At 46.3% G+C, this 15,979-nt stretch overlaps 1 protein-coding gene across 2 annotated transcripts in view; it reads left to right on the top strand.

Moving 5' to 3' along the window:
• The first annotated feature begins 206 nt into the window (after positions 1 to 206).
• LOC146182977 (dnaJ protein homolog 1-like) overlaps positions 207 to 15,979 on the top strand; it is a 30,633-nt gene continuing 14,860 nt past the window's right edge. For both annotated transcript variants that reach the window (XM_084609001.1, XM_084609003.1), the window contains exon 1: positions 207 to 505. The gene's annotated coding sequence lies outside the window, so the exon portion shown is untranslated. The remainder of the gene's footprint in view (positions 506 to 15,979) is intronic.

Genomic DNA, 15,979 nt, shown 5'->3' with positions numbered 1-15,979 from the left:
CTTCTGACTATGGAACCCTCTTCTTTATTTTTATGTGTTCTGTAAATACGTTCGAACTAAAAAAAAGAACAACTGTCAGTCTTCAAAAAAAAAATGCTGGGAACTGTGCGCCTTCAAAGCCCAAAGTTAGATAGGTTTTTCGCACACGCTCAGTCTGAATTCCTGGCGTCGCCAAATATAAGCGCTGATTTCGCGTGCAAATATGTCACGCGCATTCTTCCCGGGACTGCGATAACCATAACGCGATTCTTTTCGCTATTTTCGCTTGAGCCGGGCTATATAAGCACACCGCGCGTTGCAGAGCTTTAGTAAAGCTCCTCAGCTAAGGCAGGTTAGCAGGTTTCTTTGATCGCCTCCTGCGTAGTGGGCAGGGGTGTCATGGCAGGAGGGAAGCTGTGAACCGACTCCGTCCTCGCTGTTGCTCTCTTTCCACTCCAGCAGCAAAGCCGTTTGTCTCCCAACCCGCAAGGAGAGGCTGTCGGCGATGTCTGTCAACTTCGTTCAGGTAAGAACGCATCGCAAGACGTATTCACGTCTCATTACTTCGTTTTCCTAAAAAAAAAAAACAAATCCGTTAGTCTAGTATTGCGTAAATGATGGGATTTAGGAAATGCGACCGCTTAGAACAGCAAAAAATATTGATGGGCAGTTTTGACCGAGGTATGGCGGCGAAGGCCCTTCCAAACGATCGCCGGTCGAAAAAAAAACTGAGTGTGTAAAGATGGTATAGCATGACACATGGGCGCGAAGGTTGAACAATGTGTTCGATGCGATTATCTCTGCATTGCGGGGCTGCCTGTAAATATGGTTCCTGCCGCATAGTGGACAATAAAAGAACATGTTTGAACACGACATTACTAGCTCTGTGCGACGGAAAACTGAAAGATGAGAAAAGCATTACTGCGTCTGACCTCTTTTTGGGAAAGATATTCTATCACTCTCTTCATCTCTATCGCAAGCCGGCATTAACGGCTACCCCACCGCAGTTGACTATCATATCGTGAGTAATGCGACGACCACTGGTTAGACAGCCCTTTCGCCCAGCAGTTGCGGGATGCACGAGTTAAAAGACGCATGGGAAAATGTTCTCGCGAAGTGGTCGTGGCAAGAAGCAAGTTATTCTCTGATCGTATATAGCGCCTTAAAACTCGCGGAATCACCGGCGCTTGTTCACCAGAAAGGCCACAAGAACTACAGTAAGCTGCTTTTACTTCTCGATATGCTCCTTCGTTTGGATTGATGAGCAAAGAAAAATTAATCAGTACCTCCTTACAGTATATATCAACATATCTGTCCGAACTACTTTCTTCTCGGGCTAGCAGAGCGTACGGCTGCAGAAAAGCGAAATGAGATGGCATGTAAAATGAATTGAATTAATCAAATTCCCTGTGGTTTTAAGTTATAATATTTTGATGATCAATCTGGTCATATGCTAATGACGCTATGCTGTCTGTTTCATGCCGTGGTTTCAATGCTGTATTCTCCCGTGGTGGCTACAATGCCGTAGACGACAAATAAACCGACCTAGTATAGGACTGGAATCAAGTCTTTATTGGACTGACTTGCGCCCGCAAAAGAACTAACACGCCGGCGCCATAGCAGCAACTAGGGCTCGGCAGTTGTCGGACTATACGAATGCCCGGTGCACATGTCAGGGCTCAATTTAAAGTCGTGACTGAATCATCTAGATAAGACGCGAACTGTGACTAGCGCAACCGTGAGCACTAGAAACAAACGCGCGTGCCTCGGTCCTTTCGCGATACATATCGGCGCATCTTGCACAACAAATAAAAATGATAACGCCCTGTCTCGCCACAGCGAGCATGAACAAAGAGCAAAATCTTTCCATGCGCTAAGTGATAAGGCCGCATGCTCGCGGCTGTTTAAAATCAACAAAATAGGGATTAATATAGTTCGCGGCAATATGGTTATGCCCCAGAACGGCGGCGTACTTTTGGGAGAAAAAATATTAAATCCAGGCACCCCTCCCCAAGTGCTGAACCTTTGTCGGCCCGGCACCTGATGATACACTCCTTGGGTTGAGACCGGTAGGAGCCCTGTGTCGATGTGTTAATTTTACTCGTTATCGTGCATGGCTGTGGCGATATAGTTTCGGAATGTAGATTAGAAACGTGCGCTTTTTTGTAAGCGGCCATATATATAGTCCTCAAATGTTTACATCACGCTTGAATGCTAGGACGGCGCAAGCTCCGTGGCGACCAAATCAAACGTTTTATCGTACAGGGAAAGGTGGCCTGCTGTCAAAGCGTTTGCCGAACAAAAGAAGTGAACCTGACTTAGCACAGCCAGATACAAAATGGTTGCTTGCTGCACTGCTATGAATGAAGCGTCATGTTTAGAATGATTTTGAGGGTTTGCAGCGCCCACGGAAAGCGCTTGTCTACTTTAACGTATTTGGCTGATGTCATTTTATCCCCTTTCATAATATAAATGGGTTTGGTTTTGGTTTGTGGGGTTTAACATCCCAAAACAACTCGGGCTATGAGAGACTCCGTAGTGGAGGGCTACGAAAATTTCGACCACCTGGGGTTCTTTAACGTGCACTGACATCGCACAGCACACGGGCGCCTTGCTTTTCGCCTCCATCGAAAAGCTATATTCGCGTGATCTCCGCGTCAAGTGGTCGTCACAGAGCCTTTGCTGATTGTCAGTCGAGCGCGCAAGCCAGAAAAGTGTCAAAGGCGGCGTATGCTTGGTGTCAGGGTACCATTCCTCTACGTGTCACCAACAGTAAAATCGGCCATTGCAGTACTTTCCGTCTCTCGCGTGTAGTGCGAAAATAGCATAGCGAAGGCTGGTGTACTTATAAGAGGCACTGAATTTCTCAAAACGCGTCCGTTTTTTAAGGGAACTTGGTGATCGAGCGTGTCTGCTGCATCTGAGGTCCACTTACTAACACCGCGGGACTTCGTGATATAAGAAAGATGGGCCGAAACGAAGCGCTGTTATCACCCGCTATTCTTAGAGGGGAAAGCCCCTCTAGCCACGTTTCGCCAAGGTCATCTGGTACGATAATTTGACCTTCAGCTGGAGGAGCGCCGGGGGTGTTGTGACTTCATACATGCATGTGACATTACAGAGACTGTACAGCTGCGTCGCGCGCCAGACCCTCGCCAGCTGTGACATGAGACGAACCACGTGACTTGCCGCTCCCAAAAAGGGGGATGGAGCCTGGCGCTGGTTGTGTGCCTCGCCATGCAGAGCCTCGCCGTGCAGAGCCACACATCGATAGCGATGCAAAATCGGAATACGTGCTCAGGTCCGACTGCAAGTGAGCTGCAGCTTTCCTGTTGAAGCTCTCTATTAGTCAACCGCCCGGCCACTTACAATAGACAGCGGAACCGAAAATGTATAAGGGAAGTTGGACACATTCATAAGAGCATCCTGTGTGGGCACTGCTCGGCGACCACTAGAATGATCCCGTCCAAATAAATCTTGTGGTCGCATGCTTTGCAGTGCGTTTTGTACCGTTTCATTACTTCGGATAATTTCTTGGTTTCGCCAATGTACGAAGCCGACCACTTCGATCAAGGCATCTCGCACACGCCTTAAGATCACATTCCAAGGACAATGAACATTTTTTCCAGTACCATCTTTCCGAAACTGGCCATGAACGAAATTACACGTTTCCTGGTTTCCTCCTTTGAGAACAGATGTTACTATAGTTTAGGGTTTGGGTCCTCTGGGTGCCTGGAACATTTACAGGCAGTAGAAAAGAATTGGCGCAAAAGTACGGCGAAAAAGCCCTCCACATCATGTGATCCGGCTAGGTCTAATTTCAAATGCCTCCCTTTTTTTTTTACGAAAGCCCGCATCATTTCCAAGCGGACGGGTGGAAATTGCCGCTCGCCACAGGGAAACAGAATATACGGCATGTAGCATAATTAAAAATTACAGTAGGTGGAAAACAAGAGAACGACTGGAAAAAAATGTGCAAATAAGGTAACAGGAACTCTACCCTATCTCCCAGGCAAAGCGAAAGCTTGATGTTAGATTGCTGCATTTTGGGGACATTTTTTTTTCTACTTCGTAAGTGGGCACCTTTTGTCTGGGGTCGATTTTACCGGAACCTCCGCTAGTACACCTTGCTGGGGTAGGTTTTCTGTCCGGTGGTTCGCGGTTCGCAAGGGTACAACCCCGGTAAGTGGTGTGGAATGTGCCCTGCGGAGAAGCCGCCAAACTTGCTTTGCTCTGTTTGATATGCTCGCGTCTGCACATAGACTGACGCGATGGAGCAGAGAGTACGGATGGTTGCAGCAATCGGCAAACTATTGTGAGGACACGATAATCAACCTCATGCAGCGCAAACACGTTAAAGAACCCCAGAAAGTCTACCGGAGAGATGGTAAAGTCGATCGTCAGGTGCGTGCCTCATGAGGCGCGCTCCAAACCACTGCTTGAAAAGCAGATAGGGCATTTGACACGTAAAAGGTATGGCTTATTTTCAGTTCTGAAAGCATTTCCTGATGAGCACCAGCGTCTGCTGCACTGCCTTGCCCCCAGAAGATGACGGAATAACATCTCCTTTCATTTCTTTTGTAGGTAGCTTACACCCATGTTTTTGAGTAAGTGTAATAGTGTGCATGAGAAGCGGACTTAAGTTGTATTCGGTGCAAAAAAAAAAGTGAGCAAGCTGTTACCGTTATACTTAGCATGACAAAAACCAAAATCCGGGGCTTAATTGGTCGCGTGCCAAGTTACTTGGACTCCATAACTTCATTCAGTTATTTCAAGTTCAGTTCAGTTCAGTCGTTCAGTTGTGTCCGACTCTTCGTGACCTTATGGACCATGTCACGCCACGCTTTCCGGTCTCTCACTATCTTCTTAACATCATATAGCTTCATCTGCAATGCCTCGAGAATGCCATCTAACCATCGCGTTCGCTGCCTACCCCTTCTCCGGCGACCCTCAACCTTTCCCAACATCAAATCTTTCTCCAGCGACTCCTCTCTTCTCATCAGATGACCAAAGTAGCTGAGCTTTAACTTTAGAATTTGATCCTCCAATGAGCAGTCAGGGTTTATGGTCGACAATATCGACTGATTTGATCTTCTGGCAGTCCAAGGAACTCTTAAGAGTCTTCGCCAGCACCACAATTCAAACGCGTCAATTCTTCGGCGGTCAGCCTTTTTCACAGTCCAACTCTCGCATCCATACATCACAACTGGAAAGACCTCAGTTATTTCAAAGACATCGTCAAATAATGCCTCTACCAGTTCACCACGAAATCCATTGCTGATTTCTGCAATGCTATGTGCAGAGCTTGGTGATGTCACAACAGTTGCGGTCGAAGCACGTGCGACTGGTGTGACAACCAAACGCACCTTCCAGAAAACAGGCGGCGCTGCATGCACGATCCCGCGGAGTGCATCTTGTCGTCGTTAGGGAGCCCTCGTGGTACAGGGCACCACGCTGGTTTCGGGTCGCACCCGGTGGTAAAGGATGCTATTACACACCTTTCCAATAAGTGGGTCATGGGCTGGTTTATGTAGGGTGCTTGGATGCAATCTTTCAGTATTGGTGCTCGCGGGGTGTGGGAGGGGCAGTAGCAGTAAATGGAGGTGTTGTTTCCACCAACGTTTTTATTTCGACATCTTCCCCACCTGATGGAATGTTGTACAGGCCGGCACAAATGTCGGCAATGTCCCCACTCACCTCAAGCAATAAGAGAAGGTCACGCTAGCGTCCTTTTGCCACGATCGAGTGAAGCACAGAAGTGGGTATAATACTGCCCCTTGCGGAGTGCCTCTCGTGCCCATCTTCAAGCTTTGTTTGTTTTGTGCCGATGCTGATCTTGACGGTTCTGTCTTTAAGGAAATCGTAGATGTATGAGTAGACTCGCTGGCCACAGTTTGTGCTCTGGAGCTTCTGGATGATTGTGGAGTGTTTGACGTTGTGAAACGCCTTTGAGGTGAAGGGATAGAAGTGCTCGCTCACTGTTTCTGCATGCTGAATCAACGACTTCGCGTTTGAGTTGCAGAAGCAAGTCATGAATGGACAGATGTGTTTTAAATCCAAACATCGTGTGTGGCAGTAGCTCGTTGTTCTCTAGATAGTTGGAGAGACGCGCGTGGACTGCTTTTCCATGAGCTTGCCTGCGCACGACGTGAGGGATATGGGGGCGTAGGCTTTCAATGCTGATTTTCTTGCCGGGTTTGGGAATAATGTGTACATTAATCCGCAAATTGCTGTAGTGCCTCCGTGCCGAGGCTGGTTAGAAGTCCTAACGTAATTTTGTCTTGTCTCGGGGCTGTACCTCGGCACATATCTGCTAGTGCCGCTATGATTTCTTCTCAAGTGAAGTCTTTATCTAGGTCTTCGTTCGGTTCCCCCCGGTGCCTCTGTACACATTAAACTACATCATCCCTGCTATTACTAGCAAAGCAAGCCCACTCCACCGATGTAATAGTTTTCGCGTAAAATACGTCCATGGACGCGATAGGGACGGGTTGAGTAGAGTTATCGGGTTCTAGACCGGTTGCAGGGTCCATGTAAACGCGACCGAATTGGTGTCGAGGAGCAGCCGAGTCGAGCCGGGGAATGGTGGGAGAGAACAGTAGGAAAAACACGAGTGATGGACTGACAAAAACCGGAATCTGATGTCATGGAATTTCAGGGTCTCGAACGCCAGGCGCGGCCGTAATCGCCACTCGAACCAATAAAAAAACCCTCTATCTCTATGCTCGGCAGGTCAGGTTGATGTAAACTCAACACGATACCCCCCCCCCCCCCCACCCTTGTAAATGGCATGTGACGTCGGGGAAGAATTTTGAAAGGGGGGTGCACCGAAGGAAAACAGATTTGGTGGGCAAAAGCGCATCCGGGAAGCTGTCTGTTGCTGTGCGGTTCTTGCCGGACATGGACGTTTTTCTTGCCCTTTTCTAAGGAGCCTCGATTGTTTGCATTGAGGCGCCCTACCCTTTTCCAGCAGTGCACTCCTCTTGCCGCAGCAAGGAGAAGTAGGATTGACGGGACGGGCTACCGACAAATGTTTATTTTTCAAGAAGCAGTTTAGTGCATGGCTGGTTGCCCCAACATACCCACCCGCTCCCCTTTCTTGCAAACTCCCAACCCCTATAAACTTATGAAAACAGGATGATGACAAACCTGGCCCTGTCTTCTCGCTTGAGAGGAGCCAGAGGAAACGTCGACAATAGTTCGTCGCGTCGATGACGCTACGATTCTCGTTTCACGGGGAAGCACGTGCAACGAACTACGCCATTTTCACGTCGCATCCCTGCAAAAATGGCGGCCGAGGAGGCGTCGCGCACGCGCAATAGCACTAGATGAAGAAAATGTTAATACGCGAAGTACGCGAAACTCCTTAGTGCATGTACACATTAGCAATTCTTCCCTTGAAAAATGATCACACAGTCTATGCAAGAGTCCACTTATTTTTATGTTTCAAGAATAGCATAGTCCGTTGCGAACAACCTGAAATCATACCAAACGCTTTAAGCGCATGGGACTTAAGCATACCGGAAAAAAGGTGAATGCAAGCTTATTACCGAGATGTGGTATTTTTCTTCAAAATGTCCTTCACAAAAGCGACTGACGAGACACACAAAGCGTAGGCAGATATGAGCGAATACAACAGCCTACACCCGAGCTCCGTATTTGACTAGGTAATTTTCTTAGCATGTACAGACATTCTCAGTCTGATTTATGTCGTGCAGACAAACAAAATACTCTGTTGTCAGTTAGTGTGCAGGTAATAATTATTTCTGCCCAGCCTTGCAATCCAGTCACCTAAATTTCGTAAACTTTCCATTTCCAAAAAGAAAAATAAACTTTCCTTCTGCAGATATTTAGCGATTAGCTGTTTAGAGTTTTAAAATACTGCAAAAGAATCCGTGCATGCTGCGAAAAAGAAGCACGGATTTTAGTAAAACAAGACACGCAACCACCCCTCTTCTCGATTTACAGGCCTCGTTTTGCACGCTTTATGCGGTTTACCGTGCTGATGGATCCGATACTTTTTTTGTGTGCACCACTTACCTAATGACAGCTTTATTTTTCTTATCACCTTTTCAACAGTGTGTACATGACGTATTCGAGTGTCAGACTGGAAAATTACTGCCAAGCGCATGCAGATACAAAGTCCGTGCTCTGAACTGCAGTAGTTTAGAATGAATGGAGACACAGCCTGGTTCATTTTATCGTACTCGACTCGATGATTAAGGTGGGTAAATGTAGCACTCACAGCGTACTGTCTAACCGATTTGCCGTTGAGTTAGTGCACGTCAACTTTGGATAGACAACCACGCACGAGTATCCCCAAAAATGAGATTACGCCGACACTGTAAAGGAAATGTCGCCGCACCAGAAAGCTGACTGGTCACGTGTAGAGCGCTGAGTGGATTGAGCTTCACGAGTTCACAACGAGGCGAATGCTTTATGAGGCCAATGTCAAAGGATCAGATAGTGTGACACTGCGCCAATGACTCTAAAAGAGTTCCTGAAACCGAGAAAATTATAACGGATTTCCTATGTGTGTGTGTGTGTGATGTTAATAAATGGTAAATTAGCAGTGAAATGATTGTTTACAATGCCAATAAATTTCACTGCGTAAGAGGTGTTTTATACACTGACGAAATATGGGACTATCAGCGATTTAACGTAAAAGTGTACGCTACGAATCAGTCGCTGCGAAGACATCGTAAAACTGCGCGTGCGCACTGTTATGTTCTGGCAAGGAATTTTGAGAGGCTGAAGATTTTTTTTCATCGCTGCAATTATTGAGCAGTGACTCAATCTTATGCTAAGCAAAATATTAGGGTTACTTACTTGCAAAGCAGCTCATGCTGGATATAAAACTGTCCCGAAAGAAATTGAGTTCATCGTATCACGCGACTATAAAAATGTATTTATTCCAAACTAAACACCGATAGTTCAGCCCGTATGAATATTTTACTTCTCTTGTCAGAAATAGTTTGATCGGTATACAGCAGTTGCGCTTAGACAAAAATAGATTATTGTACAGCAGACCTATAACATCTTATATGGCAATGTTCATCGTTTTAACGAGGAAGAAACAAAATTACGCATATTCCACACGACATGCCCACCCTAGCAGCTCAGATTCTATCAAGCACCGAAATACAACATTCCATTGCTACAATGAGAGCACGCAGATCGGCAGCATGGCAAGCATCGAGAAAGAGCTTGAAAAACCGTGAAGAAGCGAAAAGCTACTCTCCCATCCCTCCTAATTACATAAATAGCGGCCGAGAGCCTTCCCTTCAATCAAAGGTTTTATTCATTTAGTCTCATACATTGTGCTACTACTGAGGTATGTAACATTTAATGTAACAATTTGGTGCTGGGAAGATATGTTTCTCAAACTTTCAAACATTTCTCTAAAGCAACATCTGTTCACTTGTTCACTACCCCTGTTACGGATGCGCAGAACCCTTCAACATCAAATTTATATGTGTGTGTGTGTGTGTGTGTGTGTGTGTGTGTGTGTGTGTGTGTGTGTGTGTGTGTGTGTGTGTGTGTGTGTAACCCGCATGTAACCGATTTCACACTGGATGGTCAGCAGCCGAGCGCCATTTTGTTTTTTTTTTTCCACCCAGCTGTGCGAAAACCTGTTCTTCCTAAGTTGGATGAGTGGATCCCCTTTAAAACGGTGATGGTCATCACCATGCTGAAACTTTCTTTTTTTTTTTTTAAACTGCGATAATCTGTAATAATCTGTCAACTCTAACGACTTTCCTTTTAGGCCCGGGGTTATCTTTAAAAAGCCATGTTTAATTTCGATTTAGCTTCCATATGTCTCCTTCCTGCTATTTATCCACCAATCTTCAAACCGTCTCTTGCTAACCTCCACCGCCGATTCGTTCACACTTCCTTTTTTACCTCTAAACCCCAGGGCCTCTGCAAGAGTGACTATGTAGGCATCGACATCTGAATGGATACTGTCACACACCAGTATAAGATGCTCAATTGTTTCCGGGTATCTACTGCACATGGCATACGTTACATCTTCTTAACTAAACTTTCTTTGTAGCCAATAGGGTTTTAATACATCCTGATCTATCTTCAAGAGAAAAAGGCCCCTGCCTCTTGAGTTGTCATAGAAGGTGTCCTTAATCCGAGTATTCTTTTTTCTATATATGTCTAGGATCGGCTTCTGTTCTATTGAATGATTCCTGTTTTTAGCATTTGTGTTCTTTACCTGTATTTCAACGTTCTCTATTTCTCTGTCCTGCCTTCCATGATGCACACGACCCCCCCCCCCCCCCCCCCCCCCCCCGGGAGCGCGCATCTGGTTCTTCATAGCTTCGCGAGATTTAAGCTGCGGTGTTTCCTCTTTTGCTCATATTTGCCAAGAAAACATACACAGACATCACTTCCAACAGCTACAGATCCAAATACAGAAGCCATGGCAGAAGTAAGGCCTCTGGAGTCTGCTGGCAAAGCAAGCAGCTGATTAATTCTCGCTGCATGGCTTGGAGAAGACGATACTCGGAGGATGCTTTCAAAAACATCACTGGAGCGATAGTGCAAGTCAGAAGTATATTCACAAGGCAGACAGCTCATTAGCGAGTTTAAGAATAGCGGAACCGAACAGGTTTGGGGGGATGGGGTAATTGCGGGGCGACAAAAACCACTCGCGTGCAATGGTGCGAAGAAATGTCTGGGGGTGAGGCAATCGCTCTGAGCATCCGCACTCTCGCTTCTGTTTCCAATATCACAAAGAAAAAGGATCGCTTTTCCTTGTGGAATAAACTGGATGCCGTCAAACGTACGCCCTCAACAATGTGCCGGGCGCGCGACTCGCACTGTATTTTGACCGGGCGCGAGCCTTGCATAGAGGAGCTACTCACATGATTTACCATTTCTACATTTTCGGTCTCGAGCAGCTACCTTCGAGAGGAATTCAGCGAGATAATTATAGATAGTGGCAGAGCTCTCGCCCCCCCCCCTCCCCAGTTGAAACACGGCGGAAGGGCGACCCCTTGAGTGCCGGAGTCACTGCCAGTGGCTCCGGCACTGGTGCAGCACCTGCACCAGTTGCGCCACCACCATGTGTCAAGAGTGCTCTTTTTGTTTAAGCGATACTCCAAAGCACTTTCCACGTGCTGCGACGCCAACGCCGGCGTCACTGCAGGTGTCGTAAGAGGGGAATGCACCTCCATGTTGCCCCGCCGGGGTGGCGCAGTGGTTACGGCACTCGACTATTGTTCCCAAGGATGCTGGATCGAATCCCGGCCTCGGCGGCCGCTTTTCGATGGAGGCGAAAAGCAAGGCGGCCATAGGCTGTGCGATGTCAGTGCACGTTAAAGAATCCCAGGTGGTCGAAATTTCCGGAGTCCTCCACTGCGGCGTTTTTCATAGCCTGAGTCGCTTTGGGACGTTAAAACTCACAAACCAAACCAAGCCACCTCCATGTTCCCGGTAGTGGCAGGCGCTCGCCCTCTTTACCCAAAAGCTACAATGGCCGGTTCATGAAACTGGACATTACTCCTTCTGTTAACTTTCTATCTCCAGCATTCCATTCCTGATTTCTCAACTTATGTCTTATGTCAAACTTCTCGAATAAAAAAAAACTGCATTCTGCTATTCACCAGTCTGCAATCAGTAGCTGTGGCCTATATCAAATAGAAAGGGTAATGTACGATTTCTGGGAGACCGTGCTGAGCAGAAGCAGTTCGATCAGCAGGAACAGACTTCCAGCCACGGAAACGTGCCCGTGAAGAATATTTTTGCTTTAAGTTGTATTGACGGCAGCGATCTGCGTCGAATGATCTCAAGAGCAGAAGACCGACGGATGATGTTATCCGGCTTGACTTACTCAGAATGGACAAATATTTCTTTTAATGGAGCGTGAGGTGATCGTCTGTTCACATTTCTTTTTCAAGGTGTAGACAGGTAAGTAAAAGCGCACCAGAACCGCGAAACAAAGAGAAAAAAACGCCATGTTCCCTTTGCAAACTCTGGAAATAACCTTCTCTGCTAAACGGAGACCCCTTCACCATAGCGGCCAAACCTGTTTTGGGGGAATAAACTGGGCGCAGTTCAGAATGCTTCAATGTCAAGCCTGATGTAATGCACACACCTGGCGAGCTATTGAAAAACAGGAGGAGGTAGGGGCGAGGGAGGCTATATGAATGGCACTTGCCAGGAACTGCCTTAACATAATTGCGGACGCAACACTAGGGAAAAGGGTGCAGGAAACTGATGTATCCTGAACTGCACACCCCCCAAAACAGGTTTGACAACTGTGGTGAAGGGGTTTTTTCCTGTACAGAGGAGCGTGACTTCCAGGTTTTCGCAAAGGGTACATACAGGCCGCATACTCGCACATAAATTATTTCTCGCTGGCTCACGACGCGTACACGCTTCCGCGCTGAGTAGGGTTCACCGCTACGCCGCAAGGCGGTGACTTCTCGATCTCGACGGCCATTGCGCTACTTTAATGTAACTACAAATTTTAAATTTTAAAATTCAAATTTTAAAGTAAACCAGAGGAACTACTACGCAGGTTCGTTTTCCACTTTTTGTCACCACTCAAAATTGTTTTTATGTCACCTAAAGGGTTGCTTCTGTGTGGCGAAAACTTTTCAAATAAACTTTGCACAGATTAATATATTTGTGTGGGCGAGTCGGTGAAGCATCGTGTAAAACAGGAGCGCAAAAAACCATGACATAAGGAACACATAGAAACACAGAAAACATAAGAATACTGCGCTAGTCCTGTTACTATGTGTTCCTTGTGTCCTGGTTTTTGCGCTCCTTTTCTGCACTATGTTTGCACAGCATAGAATCCTTCCATTTCTCGACGTTCCACACCCATGGTGCGAAAAATGCGCACTGTTCTCGCTGTACAGAAACCAACCAACACAGGATGGTACCATTTAACAAATCCGCTAATCAGACCTAACCACTAGGACTATGCTCCTTGCGGGAACATACACGGGAACGAAGAAAAAAGAAGCGAAAGTATAGTCTTGTCTCTGATTTCCCCCAAAACTGATACCCCACTTCCTTCATTGAAAGTATCATCGAAAACCAGAAAGAGCTCTAACCAAAACGTGAGTGATTCCCCTTCTGGTCCAAGCACGCGTTTGCATTTATATCTGAAATGAGGTTATCTGAAAGTAAGGTGTGCAAATGACGCACGATTATCTGATTCGCTGGTTGGACTGCTCTGCGTGCTGCGCCAGTGAAACGAAGTTTCCCCTAAGAGTGTCAAACAAATGAAAAAAGGTCGAAGCAAGGCGATCAATTCATTGCCAGGAATGTTACCCAAGGAACCATTACACTGGTCGCTAAAGGCTGATTCATAAGACAACTGTTGGTACTCAAAAAATGACTTTCTTCCACTAGAGGTCTATGTCTAGAGCTGGCCCTCGTGTGCAGTCTCACCATTGTTACAACTCCAACTTTCGCATTCACAGGAGGCAATGATAGGAAAAGTCATGGATAGGGTATTTCAACCTGCTACTTCAGCAATTGAAAGCCAGGACCAATCCTCCATGAATTGAACTCGGCCTCGCATGAAGGTTTGGTGCTCGGGTCTCCAAAAGTGTTTATCTAGTGACTTGAGAAAAGATAATGGTGCATTCCGCTTGAAAAAAAAAACAGTCAAAGGACGAAGGACAAAGAGGAAGACGATGCTCACACTGTTCTTCGTCCGTTGAGTGGTTTTTTTCTTCAAGAACATGTACCAACTGACCCAAGTTTCAACTGTGTTGCATGGTGCGATGGGCATTTTCCCAGTAGCACGCACACCTTGTGGCCTCCAGGCAAAGTACGTTTGACGGGACAGACTATCAAGTGATGTTTGTTTTCCAAGAAGTAGTTGATGCTGGTCTCGCGTAGCCTGGGCAGAAACTCCTCAGTCATCTGTGGACACACTGACACTCTCCTCCTACCCATGTAAACATATGACAATAGGATTCTGGTGATCCTGGCCTGTCTTCTTGCTTGATGTGAGCTAGCGGAAGCGGGGACAATGGCGTGCATTCCGAAGGCCTAGAAGATGCTAGCACTAGACGCAATTATTGTGCAGGAGTTTACCGCATTCATGAGGCGAGGGACGTCGTTTCGGGGAAAAGCCAGCGCAGCGAACTCCTCCCCCATATTCGCATGGCATCCTGGGAGAAACGGCAGGCGAGAGGGCTTCGGGCATGGGCAGCAGAGCTACTTGAAAACTGTTCATTCCTGTCGTACGCTACTGCCTGTCATCATAGTGCGTTGCTCTTCGTCGTCGTAAAATATTGCAGCGTAACCAGTGTTACCATTAAAGAAGCAAAGGTTAACATAAACTCTCTTCTCTGACAGCGGCAAACACTGATGGCTGCCGGCGGCTTTCGTAAGTCTACATTATTCGCATTTTCATGAATTGCATCATTCCTTTCTGGGCTATATCGCTGATGTCTTCCGGTAACAAATGCTATTTCTTCTCGGAACGATGGTATTGGCTTGCTATTGGTTTTCGTGGGAATTTTAAGCCAATATCAAATTATGAGAGTGCCGCTATTTTTCAGAATATCTAATGAAATATACGTTTTATTCTTTTGCATAACCTCCAGTCTTGATATTCTAGGTGTTTTTGCGCCTATTTCGAATGTATTCTGTAGCGTTCTTGTCTGTCTACGAGTGTTCATTTTGTGTAATTTGTTCTTTTATAGGAATAGTTTGCATATATCTTATAGGTGAAATACTGATGCCTTGTAAAATTGCCTTGTAGACATTTAAAAGGATGTACATTGTCCCATGACAATCCCCTGGTTAGAAACGAGTTTGCTTGGGAGACAGCAGTAGCACTTGAACGAAAATGAATTTTATTGTGCTACTGGTGAAGTACATTGATCTCTGTGTAATATGTTATAATTAAGGTAACAATTTGGTGCTGGGAAGATATGTTTCTCAAACTTTCAAACATTTCTCTAAAGCAAATTCTGTTCACTTATTCACTACCCCTGTTACGGATGCGCAGAATCCTTCAACAGCAAAAAAAAAAAACAAATGATAGAGCACTGCAAAATCTGCATTTTAGTAATGCGAAAGCACAGATGCTGCTGTTGGTTGCTTCTAGTTGCCTAATTCCCTTCTTATTTACTCATTTTAGTCGTTGGTACTTTGCAATTGCGCGCCAATCCCTTCCAATGCCTTTTTTCGGCTCTACGTCCGGTTGAGCGATGTCGCAGGTTTGACGTCACCCTAATTGATTGCCTTAATTACCTACTTTAGTCTTTGATACTTTCAAATTACCCGCCAATCCCTTCATATGCCTTTTTTGTCTCGAATTCAGGTTTTGTGACGTCACATCCTTGACGTCATCTTGACTGATTTAATTAACTATTTTAGCATTTGATACATTCACATGTGACGCCAAGCCATTGGCTAATGAGACCGTTTTCGCCTTTACTTTTCCATTTTTGCCCCTAATTAATTGCCTTTTTGGCCTGATTATTTTTTCGGGCACAACATTACGTCACCCTCTATCGATTGGGGACAGAAATCTATGAACATCGCGAAGTAATGCTATCGAATTAATATGGTGGTTGTCTGCTATTATTCTAACAGAACTACATCTTCTTAGTGGGGGCAACAATGGTATTTTCGTTTCTTTTTAATGTAGTGGGGACGCTTTTGTAGAGTCAATAGGGTGCGTGGAAGCTCTCGCCTGCCGCTCCATTGAGGCACCCTATTCAACAGTGCGGAGTAGTTGGCTTGGAATGTGGTCGCCTGCCAGTTTCCTTTGTCGTAGTGGAGCCGCAAGGAGAGGTGCTAGTGGCGCGCATGCGGCCGGTCCGCGACGTAGTTCAGCGCCTCGTCCATCGCCCGCGAATGGGGGGGGGGAGCCAGTGACGTCGGATGACTAGTTCCTCCGCCCGCAGCGGACTGTTCGCACAATTTTCTGATTCTCTGATTGGAGTGCTCGGCGCGCTACCCCGGTGAAACGAACAAGTTCCTCCTAAGAATGTCAAACAATTTAAAAAAG

The sequence above is a fragment of the Amblyomma maculatum genome, chromosome 7, assembly GCF_055883805.1.
Source record: "Amblyomma maculatum isolate TAMU_Amacu chromosome 7, ASM5588380v1, whole genome shotgun sequence".
NCBI classification, from domain to species: Eukaryota; Metazoa; Arthropoda; class Arachnida; order Ixodida; family Ixodidae; genus Amblyomma; species Amblyomma maculatum.
The sequence above is the reverse complement of the archived record's forward strand: the minus strand, read 5'-3'. Positions and strand labels throughout refer to the sequence as shown.